Source organism: Nicotiana tabacum, chromosome 13, assembly GCF_000715075.1.
Source record: "Nicotiana tabacum cultivar K326 chromosome 13, ASM71507v2, whole genome shotgun sequence".
In the NCBI taxonomy this organism is placed as follows: domain Eukaryota; kingdom Viridiplantae; phylum Streptophyta; class Magnoliopsida; order Solanales; family Solanaceae; genus Nicotiana; species Nicotiana tabacum.
In genome coordinates, this window is record NC_134092.1 from 51,650,318 (window position 1) to 51,665,011 (window position 14,694).

Consider the following 14,694-nt stretch of genomic DNA (forward strand, 5'->3'; position numbering starts at 1 on the left):
GTGAGCAAAAATGATGAAATCATAAACAGCCCCGGGCAAAACATCACTCATATACAGCCCCTCGGGCAAACCTCACATTCACCCGTGCCACTCGGGCATACCTCACAATCACTTTTGCCACTCGGGCATACCTCACAATCACTCATGCCTCCCAGTCACTCAGCACTCGGCACTCGGCACTCGCACTCAGTAGGTAGCTGCGCTCACTGGGGGTGTGTACAGACTCCGGAGGGGCTCCTTCAGCCCAAGTGCTATAATCTGCACGGACAACTCACGTGCGATAATAATAAAATATGCTGCAGGCGGGCAACCCTGATCCACACTCATCCTCACCAATTAGGCCCTCGGCCTCACTCAGTCATAAGTATGCTGCAGGCGGGCCGCCCCGATCCACACTCATCCTCACCAATCAGGCCACTCGGGCATTTCAGTAAAACAGGGCATTCGGCCCAAAACATTTATATGCATCAAAATAGAGTCATAAAACTGAGTTATGTGGTAAACAAGTATAAACATGACTGAGTATAGATTTTCAATCGAAAACAGTGAGAGGATGGTAAGAAACAGCCCCTAAGGGTCCAAACAGCAATGGCGCAAGGCCCAAACATGGCATTCAGCCCAATTTATAGAAAATCTTTCTAAAACATATAAGTATCAATGGTTTTAGCAAAGTATGCAACTTTACATTTGCTACGGGGCGGACCAAGTCACAAATCCCCAACAGTGCACGCCCACACGCCCGTCACCTAGCATGTGCGTCACTAAAAATAGTAGAATGATACAAAATTAGACGTTTCATACCCTCAGGACTAGATTTACAATCGTTACTTACCTCAAAACGTGAAACTTTTTACTCTGCTATGCCTTTGCCTCGCAAATCGGCCTCTGAATGCCTCGAATCTAGTCACAAATAATTCGTTTCAGTCAATAAAATTCATTGGAATTAATTCCACAAGATAATAATGATTTTTCCATAAAAATTCAGAAATTAGCTCAAAAATCGCCCGTGGGGCCCACATCTCGGAACCCGACAAAAGTTACAAAATCCAAAAGCACATTCAACCACGAGTCTACCCATACCAATTTTACTAAAATCCGACCTCAACTCGGCCCTTAAATCTACAAATTTTATTTCCAAATTTCTAAGTTCCAATCTCCGATTTACACCTCAAAATCATGTAATCTAGTCGGATTATTCGATGATAATTCAATATTATGGAGTAGAAATGATCACAAGGGACTTAACTCAAGTTTTCCATGAAAATATATCAAAAATGGCCTCTCTTCAAGCTCTAATTTGTCAAAAATGGCAAATGGGACGAAGTCCCTGTTTTTATAATTCTGCCCAGACATCCTCAATTCTGCCTCGATCTTGGCCTTCGATCTTGGCCTTTGATCGAGGTCCTCGATCTTGGTCATCGGTCCTGCCCCTCGATCCTGGTTCTCAATCCTGGCCCTCTATTATGTCTTCGACCCGGCCTTCGACTGTGACCCTCGACCCTGGGCTCGATCATGCCTTCGATCTTGGCCCTCGACTCTGGGCTCGATCATGGCATCGATCGTGGCCCTCGACCCTGAGCTCGATCTGGGCTTCGATCGTGGCCCTTGACCCTGAGCTCAATCTGGGCTCGATTTCTGGGCAGAAGCAATTTCCAATAGAAGGAAATTGCAGCAGCTATTCTAGTTTAACTTTTGATCCGTTAACCATCCGAAACTCACCCGAGGTCCTCAGGACCTCAACCAAATATACCAACAAGTCCTAAAACATCATATGAACTTAATCGAATCCTCAAATCATCTCAAACAACGCTAAAACCATGAATTACACCCCAATTCAAGCCTAATGAACTTTGAAATTTTTAATTTCTACAAACAACTCCGGAACCTATCAAATCACGTCCGATTGACCTCAAATTTTGCACACAAGTCCTAAATGACATAACAGAGGTATTTAAATTTTCAGAATTGGATTCCAACCCCGATATCAAAAAGTCAACCCCCCGGTCAAACTTCTCAAAAATAAAACTTTCGGCATTTCAAGCTTAATTCCTCTACGGACTTCCAAATAATATTCCAGACATGCTCATAAGCCCAAAATCACCATACAGAGCTATTGGAATCATCAAAATTCAAATCCGAGGTTGTTTACACATAGGTCCATATCCGGTCCACTTTTCTAACTTAAAATTTTCAATTATGAGACTAAGTGTCTCATTTCACTTCGAGTTCCTTCCAGACTCGAACCAACTAAACCGATATAATATAATATAGCTGAATAACACAAAAAGAAGTAGGAATGGGAAAAACGGGGTGATGACTCTCGAAACGACCGGCCGGGTCGTTACAATGAAGCAAAGACATATTGATTCTTTGCAACTAGATTTATTTAGTATGAATATATTTGATACTTTAAAATCTGCTCGAGTACAAGAAAAGATTAAATTGATTTCCTAACAAATTGATATTGATATTTGTGCTGATCATCCTAGTGCTTTTTGGAATCGAAAAAACATATTGTCGCTCTTCCATATGAAGATAATTTTTCTGAGGATGAATTCCTACTAAATCTCAACCTTGTCAAATAATTGCTGAATTGGTAGAATTCCGCAAAAAAGAAATTGATAATTTGTTACAAAAGGGTTTGATAAAACCTTCAAAATTTCCTTGATCTTGTACCTCTTTTTATGTTAATAATGCTGCAGAAAAAGAACGAGGCGTTCCCAGATTGGTTATAAATTATAAACCTTTAAATAAATTTCTAAAATGGATAAGGTATCCTATCCCCAACAAAAAAGATTTATTATCAAGATTATATGATGCCAATATATTTTCAATGTTTGATTTAAAATCTGGTTATTGTCAAATTCAAATATTTAAAGAGCATACTTATAGAACTGTTTTCAATATTCCATTCGGGCAGTATGAATTGAATGTTATGCCTTTTGGTTTGAAAAATTCCCCTTCTAAATTTCAAAAAATAATGAATGATATTTTTAATCCATATTTGGATTTCATCATCATTTATGTTGATGACATATTAGTATTTTCTAAAACATTTGAAATGCATATCAAGCATCTTGATATCTTTAAAAAGATTGTTATACAAAATGGTTTAGTTATTTCAAAACCAAAAATGAGTTTATTCCAAACAGATGTTCGATTTTTAGGACATTATATCTGTCAAGGAAAAATAACTCCGATTCAAAGATCTATTGATTTTTACTTCAAAATTTGCCGATATTATTACTGATAGAACTCAGTTACAAAGGTTCTTGGGAAGTTTAAATTATATATCGCCTTTTTATAAAAATTTATCTCGTGATCTGGCCCCATTATATGATAGGCTAAAAAAGGATCATAAAAAACCTTGGACTGATAGTCATACTACTTTGGTTAAAAATATTAAGCAAAGGGTTAAAGCTTTACCTTGTTTAACTCTTGCTAATCCTGCATGGCAAAAAATTATCGAGACATATGCGTCTAATATTGGTTACAGAGGGATATTGAAACAAATAAATCCCAATGATAATTATGAATACTTGATAAGATTTCACTCTGGAAAATGGACTGAAGCCCAGAAAACATATGCTACGAGTTAAATGTGTTTTAAAATTCCAAAATGATTTATATAATCAAAATTTTTTGATAAAAACTGACGCTCAATCTGTTAAGTATATGTTTAACAAAGATTTTAAACATGATGCCTCAAAATTAATATTTGCAAGATGGCTGGCTCAATTAGCCTCTTTTGATTTTGAAATACAGTATAAAAAGGGAATTGATAACTCTCTGCCAGATTTCTTATCTCGTTAATATTTGTGGGATGGATCCTCCATGGGTCAGAGGTAGAGGTAGAGGAAGGGGAAGATTGTCCCCACATTCCCAAGTGAGATCATCTTCGTCATACTCTCAAGAATCGTCATACGGATCCTCATCAAACTCCCCAGTTATACAAATGGGAAAAAGGAGTTTAGTAAATGAGAAGATATCTCTCAAAGGCGAATCTTCGTCAGGTCCATCGGTTCATCTGGAAGATACTCTAGAAGATAGTCCGTTATACGCACACTTATAAGCATATTTGGCTGCTGAAAAGCAAAGTGATACTTTTGCTTCAATTACCGAAGAGGACAATGATGATATTAAGTCCTACAAAAGATTACTTAAAAAAAAAATTATATTTCTTTTAGAAAATACTAAGATTCAGAGAAAAGAAGAGCCATGGAAGATATTCCAAAGGTGCTTGATAAATGGATTATATTATCCGGGTGAGTCATCCAAAACCTGTTCTTACTATGAGACTATTCTCACCAGTACAGGCAGTGCAGAATTTCAGCACTTTTCCTATTATAGCACGGACGAGAATGTTTATAACTTCTTAAAAATTATTATAAAACGGATTATATCAATTGAAGATTGGGGTATATCTACAATGAATGAAAGACAGATAAGCCTTAACAAATCTCGTATGAATTTTACTTATTGGGATTATATCCAAGCTTTTGATAAAGTGCTCTATTATAATAATGATAGACATAAGCACACTTGGTTCATAAAAGTATGTGCAAAAATATTTACTGAGCCGATTCCTAATTGATTTTTAAATTGGTGGTCATACCACGGTCCAACAGTCAGAATATTACTTGATCTATTTCTTATGTTATACAAAGAATGGACAAAAGTTTCACCAGTTTTAAATGAGTTATACCACATAGATCATATCTGTTACTTAGGAAAATTTGACCAAATATATTTCTTTCTAGAATTCTCTATTCCATGGATTCATAAGTGGACTCTGGAGTTAGGATTCACCGAAGAACAAATTCCTTATTTATACAGGACTTTTTATAATAATTTCTAGGATAAATTGATGAAAAAGGATCCCAAAATAAAGATGTTATACGGTCAAGAACTCTTGGATTCTATTAAAGCAAAAATCCAAGAATATTCCAGCAACCCCCAAAAGTAAAACATTGATGATAACTCAGTTAGGCACATTGCCAGAAAGATCTCCTTTCAAGAAGGAGATAAAGAAGAAATGATTAATGATTATTTGGAAGAAGTAAAAAGAAATTTGCTTCGTTCCATCAACCAATATGAAAAATTTGATACTTTGATACTGAGTGAGACTAGCAACGATGATATTGCAGATGATTCTCAGCCTATTGAATCAGAAAAGATATTATCTGATGATGCCATACAAAATGTGGAAGAATTCCTCCAAAGGATGAAGGAGTTAGAAAAACAACCTAGACAATGATATTTGTGGTCAACTACATTAATAGCCGCCCGGGACCTACAGCACAGTGAAGCCGCCGGGGACCCCGCTCAACAGTAGATACACTGTTTTAATAGTAGAAATACTGTACAGGGACCCAGAATGTGGGACCCTCTTTTTACTGTTTTAAGATTCTTTATCTTTCTTATTTATAGACGCATTCATTTGAGAGAAGGCATCAGTCTTTAGACTCTCTCTCTCTCTCTCTCTCTCTCTCTCTCTCTCTCTCTCTCTCTTGTAATTACTCTCTTGTATCTATTTTCCTGAAGTAAATAAAATTCCTCGTTCATTGGACTCAAGCCTTGCATTCCGGCCTTAAGAGGTATTTATTTTATTGTGTTAGATATTTCAAGTCTCTCCTCTCCAGTCGTGACTATGTCCGGCTAAGAGATTTCATATCTATGTTGAATACTTAACTTCTCTCCTATATACACCATGAAATATCTAGCCTCTATCAAAATATAAAGGAAATTTGAATATGACTTATTGACTTGGTTCCAGAGATGGTGGTACAGTCGGATCTAGTACTACTCTTATTGGCTTTGCCTTAGTGGCTACGTCTGGCAAGCCGTGAACTCAGCTCGTTAAAGGAAAAGTTGAAAAAGGGCGTCTTTTTTATGGTTAGAACCGCTAGACACATGGGCTCAATAAGAGTATGTATTAGATCTAGACAAGCCCCTTGCTTGGGTAAAAGGATTTATCCTTCCATATAGTCATAAAGTTATATCTAAAATTCTTGTATATTTCAATTTTTATCCTTACTGGCCGTGCGGACTACTGCCAGTCTTTAAGATTAAGGGTACTAAAGTTAGCTAGATCTGGATGGACGTGCGGATTACCGCCCGCCTACTCAATCCTGTTAAATGGTATCAGAGCCTAGGAACTTGCATGGTATATATGAGATAGATCTGAAGTATTCGGCATAGATATGTTTTTGTGTTATGAATTTGGGAGAAACTAGTACGAAAAATACTAGACTTGAAGAGGTAGATATACCTCAAAATCTTGATTTATTAAATAAATGGACAATTCCTAAAGTCCCGATTAAAACAATATATGATTATGGATGGTTTGATAAACTTTTTTCAAAACAATTGATAAAAACTACTGAGCAATCTTTAGCTTTAAACTCGTCTGAACAGACTATTCGTTTGTTAAACAAACAAGATGTTGATTTATATAAAAATCAGTATAATTATCTGCATATTGGTATGGTTCAAATTACTTTTAAGCCATTAACCCTTAAAGGGTTACCAGAGACGTTTTTAGCTGCTCTCACTGATGTAAATATACTTGATGCATTGAACTTATATGTTTATCATATAGAATTTATTTTAAATTACTATCTAAGTTAAACCCTAGATGTAAATTATATGATACATCTGATCAGACTATATTGGTAGAAACCAATTTTGCAAAGTCTAAGGTCACCACGAGGAGACATATTAAGTGGGAAGAAATTAAGTTTCCAACTACTTGGACTTTGGATTCAGTTATATCCCCAAGTCAAATAACAAATGTTATCACTAATACTGGAAATTCTCATATTACTCAAAATCCGGATGGTAGGATTTGCATCCAATTTGACGATAATAGTTCCACTTATGATAGGCAGTCATTTTCTAATAATAGACCTTTGCTTACTATTAGTCCTAATTATAATAGGCATTCATTTTCTAATCATAGACTGTTGCCTGCTATTCAACATATTTCAGCTCGAAATTGTGCGGCATCTTTGCACACTATTTCTACTAAAACTGGTGATAAGACTGTTGAAAGGGTTAAAATTAACCCCCAAACAAATATTGTTCAGGATAATGATAATATTTCTTATAAGGATATTCCTTCTGCATCCGAGATGGATTTTGACTCAAATGAAGTTTAAATGATTCCTCACAAATTTGATTTTAGTCCAGGGTCACAGGCAAGAAAATATGTTCAAAAGGATTTCTTTAGTGATAAATGGAACCAGTTTAAAACTTGGTTTTTTGACACTTATAGTAAAGAAGATTTGAATAATATTTCACAACAGTTTTATGAAACTTGTGCTTTACATAATCAAATTATGTATTTTGTTCCTTGGTTTATAGTCACCTATTTACCATTATATATAAAGGTTTTAGAAAGATCTTATAAAGATGAGAGTGGTAATATTGTTAAAGCTATATACCCACCTCAATCATCTTTTGTTTTACCCAATAATACAAGTATTACTTTTACTGCATTTCAAAAATTTATTGAAGAAGATGTTGCCGCAGTCAGCATCGCCGAAATTAATAAACTGATTTCTCAAAACAATTATTTGAGTTTATATGTCATAGTTTTGGGTGAACATATCAGTTCTCTTGATTAAAAACTTGATGAAATAACAGTTTTGATAAAGGAGATGAGTACTAGCAAGAAGGTAACTGATATTGCTTCTACTTCTGGAAGTAAACCAGACACTCAAATTGTTCTTACTTATGTTCAAAGACCTCCTGAGATTCAGGATTTTAAATTCAAATCGTTAAATAATTTAGAAGAACTTCTTGATAAAAAGTTATCTGTTTTAAATGCCAAACCAATTGATTTATCAAAACGTTTTGCTGATAAATTAGAAACCAGTTCGGATTATAAAAATGAAATTTGATCAGAGTTTAATAAACTCAGAGGTTATCCCAAAAAAGAATAATATGTATGCTGATAAACCCAAAATGCAAACTTATTATTATCCCCGTCCTACTCCTCGAGACGTTTTAATATAGGAACTTGATTGGAATCAGACTAATACGTCATACAGTGGTTCCGAAATTTATGAATGGAATCTTGATGGTTTAACTGATAGACAATTGACTATTCTTGTGCATAGAATGCTTATGTATGCAACTATCCGTAAAAGTGTGAAAAATACAGATAGAACTATTTGCAAAATGATTATTGCAGGTTTTACTAGTCAACTTCGTGGCTGGTGGGATAATTATTTAACGGTTGATGAAAAGGCTTCGATTATTAATGCAATAGCCACTGACGAAGGAGTTGATAACTTATGCATGGCTCTAGTGAAAAATAGCGAAGATGTTATTTATACCCTTATTCATACTATATTAGAACATTTCAATAGTAGATTTACCAACCAGCATGAGACAGTCCGTACTCTATTAAATGGGCTTAGATGTAGGACCCTTAGTGAATTCAGATGGTATAAAGATACCTTTATGAGTAGAGTTATGGAGTTACCCGAGAATAAGTATGAACACTGGAAAGCTAAGTTTATAGATGACCTTCCCTTTTTATTTGCTGAAAGAGTTAGAAAAACTCTAAGGTGTAGTTACGGTGAAATTCCGTATAAGGATTATACTTATGGAAAACTAATAGGAGTTTGCACACAAGAAGGATTAAACTTGTGTAATGAGTTAAAATTGTCTAGACAGCTTAAGATATATAAGTTTAAGGAGAAATCTCAATTAGGAGACTTCTGCACCCAGTTCGGTTTACCCGAGACTTCTACTCATAGCAAGAAAAAGAAGAATAAGTATCATATATATCCTAACCCTGACAGCCCTTATAAGAAAAAGAGATCGAGATATAGATCCAAAGAAGAGTGTGATGCTAGGAAAGCCCATCGAAAGTCTACTAGATTTACGAAAAATAGGTCTGAATGAGATCTTGTTGATATTAAGTGTTATAAATGTGGAAAATTTGGCCATATAGCTCCAAATTGTAAGCTTCAAAAGTTGAAAACTTTAGAACTAGACGATGAGTTACGTGATAAGGTTTATAGTTTGTTATACACTTCTGGATCAGAGTCTGATTATAATTTTGAGTTAGAATTTGAAGCTGAAGTCGATTTACTTGATTTATCTGATAGTGACAAAAATATTGATGATACTTGTACAACTTGCAAAGGTAATACATGTACTTGTGATGATGATGAATTTTATAAATTACAATCTCAATTTCAGGATTTGAACATGAAAACCATTACATCTGATAATATAATAGAACTTTTAAAAGAAGTTAATGATGATAAACTTCGTGAAAAAATTATAAATTTGGCTGCAAGTTCTAGTTCTACTTCTTCAAAATCTTTTGAGAAACAAAAGAACGAATTTGAATATTCTGCGTCTTATTCTTTATGAGAAATTAATAACCGTCTTTATGATAAATATACACCAACCAGAGATGCTTCTTTTGACGATTTAAAAGTCGAAATTGAAAATTTGAAAAGAGAAATTAAATCTCTTAAACAAAATCAAATGATTTGTGATCACAGGATTACTCAGATAGAGAAAACTAATTCCCTAGCTGAGTTATCTAATGACAAAAATAAAGGTATTTCTGAAAATGATAATGATGAAAAACCTATTGACTTTAATCATAAACATGTTATTTATTTATTTATTTATTATTATTATTATTATTATTATTATTATTATTATTATTATTATTATTATTATTATTATTATTATTATTATTATTATTATTATTATGTGGATCGGGCTGCAAGCTGCAGCATGCCTTATTGGCTTTTGACTAGCGCTTGGACAGGATCTGCCCTTACGGTGTCTGACATACCAACAGTGCCATGCCCCAAACTTGGGGAGCGCGACCGGCGCTCAACCGAGTGAACCCGGTCGAGCAAGCCTATTAGATTTCTATCTACCCAAACTCATCCATGAATAAAGAGGAGATGCATTCCATTAATCAAACATTGAAAATATTTTATTAACAACTCCCATTTCATTCCATTAGCAACTTCATTCATAATTTCCAAAGTATTATAAGTTTATAGATATAATAAAAAATATGTTTGCCAAATAGCAACATTTCTAGTTCAATTTCAAACATCATACACCACCCACAATCTGTCTACGGAGCCTCTAAATATGACAGAAGAATAGTATGGAAATGTCGGCAACAAGGCCCCGGCTATACCTCAAGACACCAAGTATAACATCAAGTGTCATCGGGCCCTGAATAGAATAGGGCTCACCAAAACCTGCTGAATAGGGAGTAACTGCTAACGAGGACCAAAGTTGCCCGCTGCTGAATCACCTGCATCCATTAAAGATGCAGCGCCCCCGACAAAAGGGACATTAGTACATATGGAATAGTACTAGTATGTAAAGCTAACCGTCCTCTTCAAAATAGAATGCCAATGTAATAAAGGGAAAACCGTGAAAACAACAATCAACAATCAATGATTTTCAAATGTCAAGTTAAAACATAATAATTTCCAAAATATGAAGATAGCATTGTGAAGTGATAATCAAAATATGATGATAATATTATTTTTTGTTGGGAGATGTTTAGCACCGATATATCATTTTTTACAATTTCACCTTTTACAATACCAATTTTCACAATACCAATACCATCGTTCACAATACCAATATTCACAATAGCAATACCAGAGTACTTTTAGCATGGAGTCCGATCACGACCCAATCGGCTCGGCTATCTCATTAGAGATATCAACCACAATCACTATTAATACCAATACCACCGTACTTTTAGCACGGAGTCCGATCACGATCCGATTGGCTAGGCCATCTTATTTGAAGATATCAACCATAATCTCAATCACAATCTCTGTGCAAATATACCACCGTGAATCTTGCGCGGAGTCCTATCACGACCCGATCGTCTAGGCTGTCTTATTTACTGATATCAACCAAAATCACATTTTCAATTATAATTTCCAGTACAATCACCACCATGTGTGCGGATGGTGCCCGATCATGACCCGATCTACTAGGCTGTCTTATTGGTGACATCAACCCTTTTATATCAATCAATCTTATCCTAACTAAGCGGAATAATTTTATCACATTAATCTCATCCCAAATAAGAGGAATAATTTTATCACATTAATCTCATCCCAAATAAGGGTAATAATTCACAAAAATAACATAGGTGTAAATGTATTTACCTCATCATCTTCCACATTGAATAAATCTCCACAAGTATTTTCAACCAATAACAACAACAATATTTACTTGGCTCTTTTGGCCATTCATAAGATTCTCTATTCAAGGTACGGTGACCATATTTGTTATTCCACACTTTCATTTCTTCCCTCTCATGTATCATCATCATAAATATCAACATACGTATAATATTTCGGAAATCACAACTTTAAGTTCATTAGAAATGAACAATTTAAGCACAATAGATTTCTTTTCTAGAAATGGAGTAAAATAATTGGCAATTGATGCGCAAGTTAAAATCATAAACAAATAACACAACATTTATTCTTGACATATTTTCCCCCAAAAAGGGCAATACACAATTTCCACTCACGAATATGTAAGAAAGAAAAACACACTGAAAATACTCACAAATCATAGCGTATGTTAAAACAGCCACATATAGGCATGACTTGAGTTTATAATCTTTTAGGCAATTCTATTTTCGAAGTCAATGCGAAATAGTTGAATCAAGGCTCATTTCATAACCATTCTCACATAATTTCATTTCATTGGCACCATTGGCCACAAGTATAACTTTCGCTTATATCAATCATCGCATTTCATACTTCTTTCACCTCTTTTAATTCAATAGGTGCCATTAGCCACAAGTATAACTTTTACTCTTGCACATTGGCCACACTTTATATCCCAATTCACTTATTTCACTTCCAACCATCTTTATAAGTTATCAACAGTAAGACATTTCCAATCAAGACTTTAGGTACACATATGAGCAATTAAGAGTCTTAAGCATATTGAGTTTTATAACACAATTTGGAGTAATAACCTTCATTTGAAACACAACTCAAAGACATAGCATTTTAATACATATATCATTCTTGAACACATTCCCAAAGAATAACATAATGTGTTAGGAACATTCGGAACACGTTTGGAATACTTAATACTCGACAATTTGCTTATTCGGGACTATCAAATTTATTGGGAATAACTCGGAACATAGAATAAGGAACTTGAGACAACCATACTTGAAACTTATGAGAACATCATTGAATTCAATTCTAAGAGAGTAGTTTAGCCAACATACCTTGCTTTGAGCTTTCCTTAAATTACTACAACGTTTCGGAAATTTTAGCAATCCCAATCTATCTTGAGACATAACAAAATTGAACTATTATTAGTAAGATATTCATGGTCTCAGCTCATTTGAGCATTTTATCAAACACTAGGAATGCAGATTTAACTATAAGGTTCTTCTACAAGATTTCCTTCACTCTGCAGCCCTATATTTACTTATTTGAGCTCAACAATATTCCCACAAACATTATTAGTACAAGCATGTATAAATAATACTCTTACACCCAAGAATCATACTCCCAATCACACATCTTTTACCCCAAACTCGAAATTGAAGATTAGGGGTTTGAATCTTACCTCTTAGATGAAGATCTTGTGAGATTTCCTTGTTGGATTTCAAAGCCTGAGCAAGATCTTGATGAAAAAAACACTTCATATACTTTCTCTCTCTAGAACACTCTCACTTCTCTAAAAACAAACCTCAGATGATTGCCCCAAAATAAGCCCCAAATCCTATTTATCAAAATGGGGTCGGGTTATGAAAATAGAAAAATTAACCCTCCGAAATCAGGTCTGGGGTCGCGATGGCTATACAGATCGCAAAATACACTGCAAAATTGGTGCCAAAACCTGGGCTGTACTGGTCCATTCTGCGACCAGTTTGCGGTCGCATTACCATTTCTGCATTCGCATAATGGTCGCAGAATTGATCGCAGAATCACATTCTGTCAGCCCTTGGTAATTTGGTCATAACTTCTTGTAGGAATGTCCCAATGAAAAACGGTTTGAAGCGTTAGAAACTACACATATAGAACTTTCTTTAGATAAGTAATAAACCATACAAATCTTCATATCAAAAGAGTTATGCTCGTTTGAAAATAGGTCTTTTGCGAACTCACTTGAAACTTTATTCCATCATAAAATTTTCAACTTGACTTAGCCTTGGGGCTCTACTTAGACCATAAACGATTATTTATGCACCTCATACATATATTAGCAAGATCAATTGATATCATTCATATAATAGTCCTTGTCTGCACCCAAAATAATATAATTAGCGCACATCAACTTTCTTAATTATGCTTAAGTACTTCAAAATTTTTTGGGAAGTTACATTCTCCCCCCAGTTAAGAACATTCGTCCTCGAATGTTTTACAAGTCCCTTCTAAGAATAGAGTTACCATCATTTTACCTCCAAACATTATAAATAGACACTTATGACTACATCGGTCTTATACATCCTTTCCAAAATTTCAACTTACTTATGGACCTTAAAATTTGGCTATCTTTACAAATTCTTAAAACTTTTGATAGAGTTTCCCCTGTAACCGGGCCTATCCACCTGTCAGAGAATCCCATAAATGAATCCTAACAATATATCTATTACTCAACGACGCATCACAATATATATCAACAACACCGATCTCAATATTAGGGCATTACATTAACAAAAGTGGTATCTTGACATGAAATGTACACATATAAACCATAATGCATAGAAGGTACGTTTTTGAACCACAACCATTTGGCTCTACAAACAAGTGAGAATATTTCCTTTCCTCAACTTTTTCGGCCTACGAGGTGACCTCCTCGACTCACAGACTTAGCCATAGCACTTGACGGAGGCAATCTTAACTTTTGAATTGATCTAACAAGGATAGCAAATAGTTGCTCCTCATAATCCAATTATCCATGAACTTCACCTTCTTAGACATAGACACATGAAACACCTGGTACACGAAGAACAATAATACCAAAATATCATACTCATAGTTTAGCCTATTTCTTTCAAGATATCATATGGCATATTGTGATTATACATACTTTACCTTTATTAGCAATTCACATAGCATATTCATAGAGAAAATCTTTATAATAACCCATTCACTTTCTTCAATTCTAAATTTCTACACCGAACACCCAAACTAAAACTTTTGCGACCTCCAACAATTACTCTAAGATGTGCTAGCATGAATATGACCATAAAACTTCCTATCCAATATATTTGATCACAGAATGATGCTTCTTCTTTTACATGTTTGAACCTATAACCCCCACAGGTTTACTAAAAATAGGAACAACGAGGTTCGAGATTGGGCTGGAATTATTCAAGAATCCATCAATGTGCCGAGCACGACATTTCAGGAGGTTATATCCTAAGAGACATGAAGGTTACAACCAATAATGCTGACATGGTTAATCATTGTGATGACATCATTGATTTGACACATGAGGCATAGAGTTTCCCAGTAGGCATTGATAATGTAGGGATCATGTTCATGATTCTGAGATTTAAATAAATGAGTCATTTTAGACATGTGACATATGGGAGTCATGGTCGGGAGGATAAAGACATTAGTGTTAGTTATTCTTGGAAGACTATGAGCCATGAAGAGGACAACAACAATTGTTTCATTCCATACGTGCCTT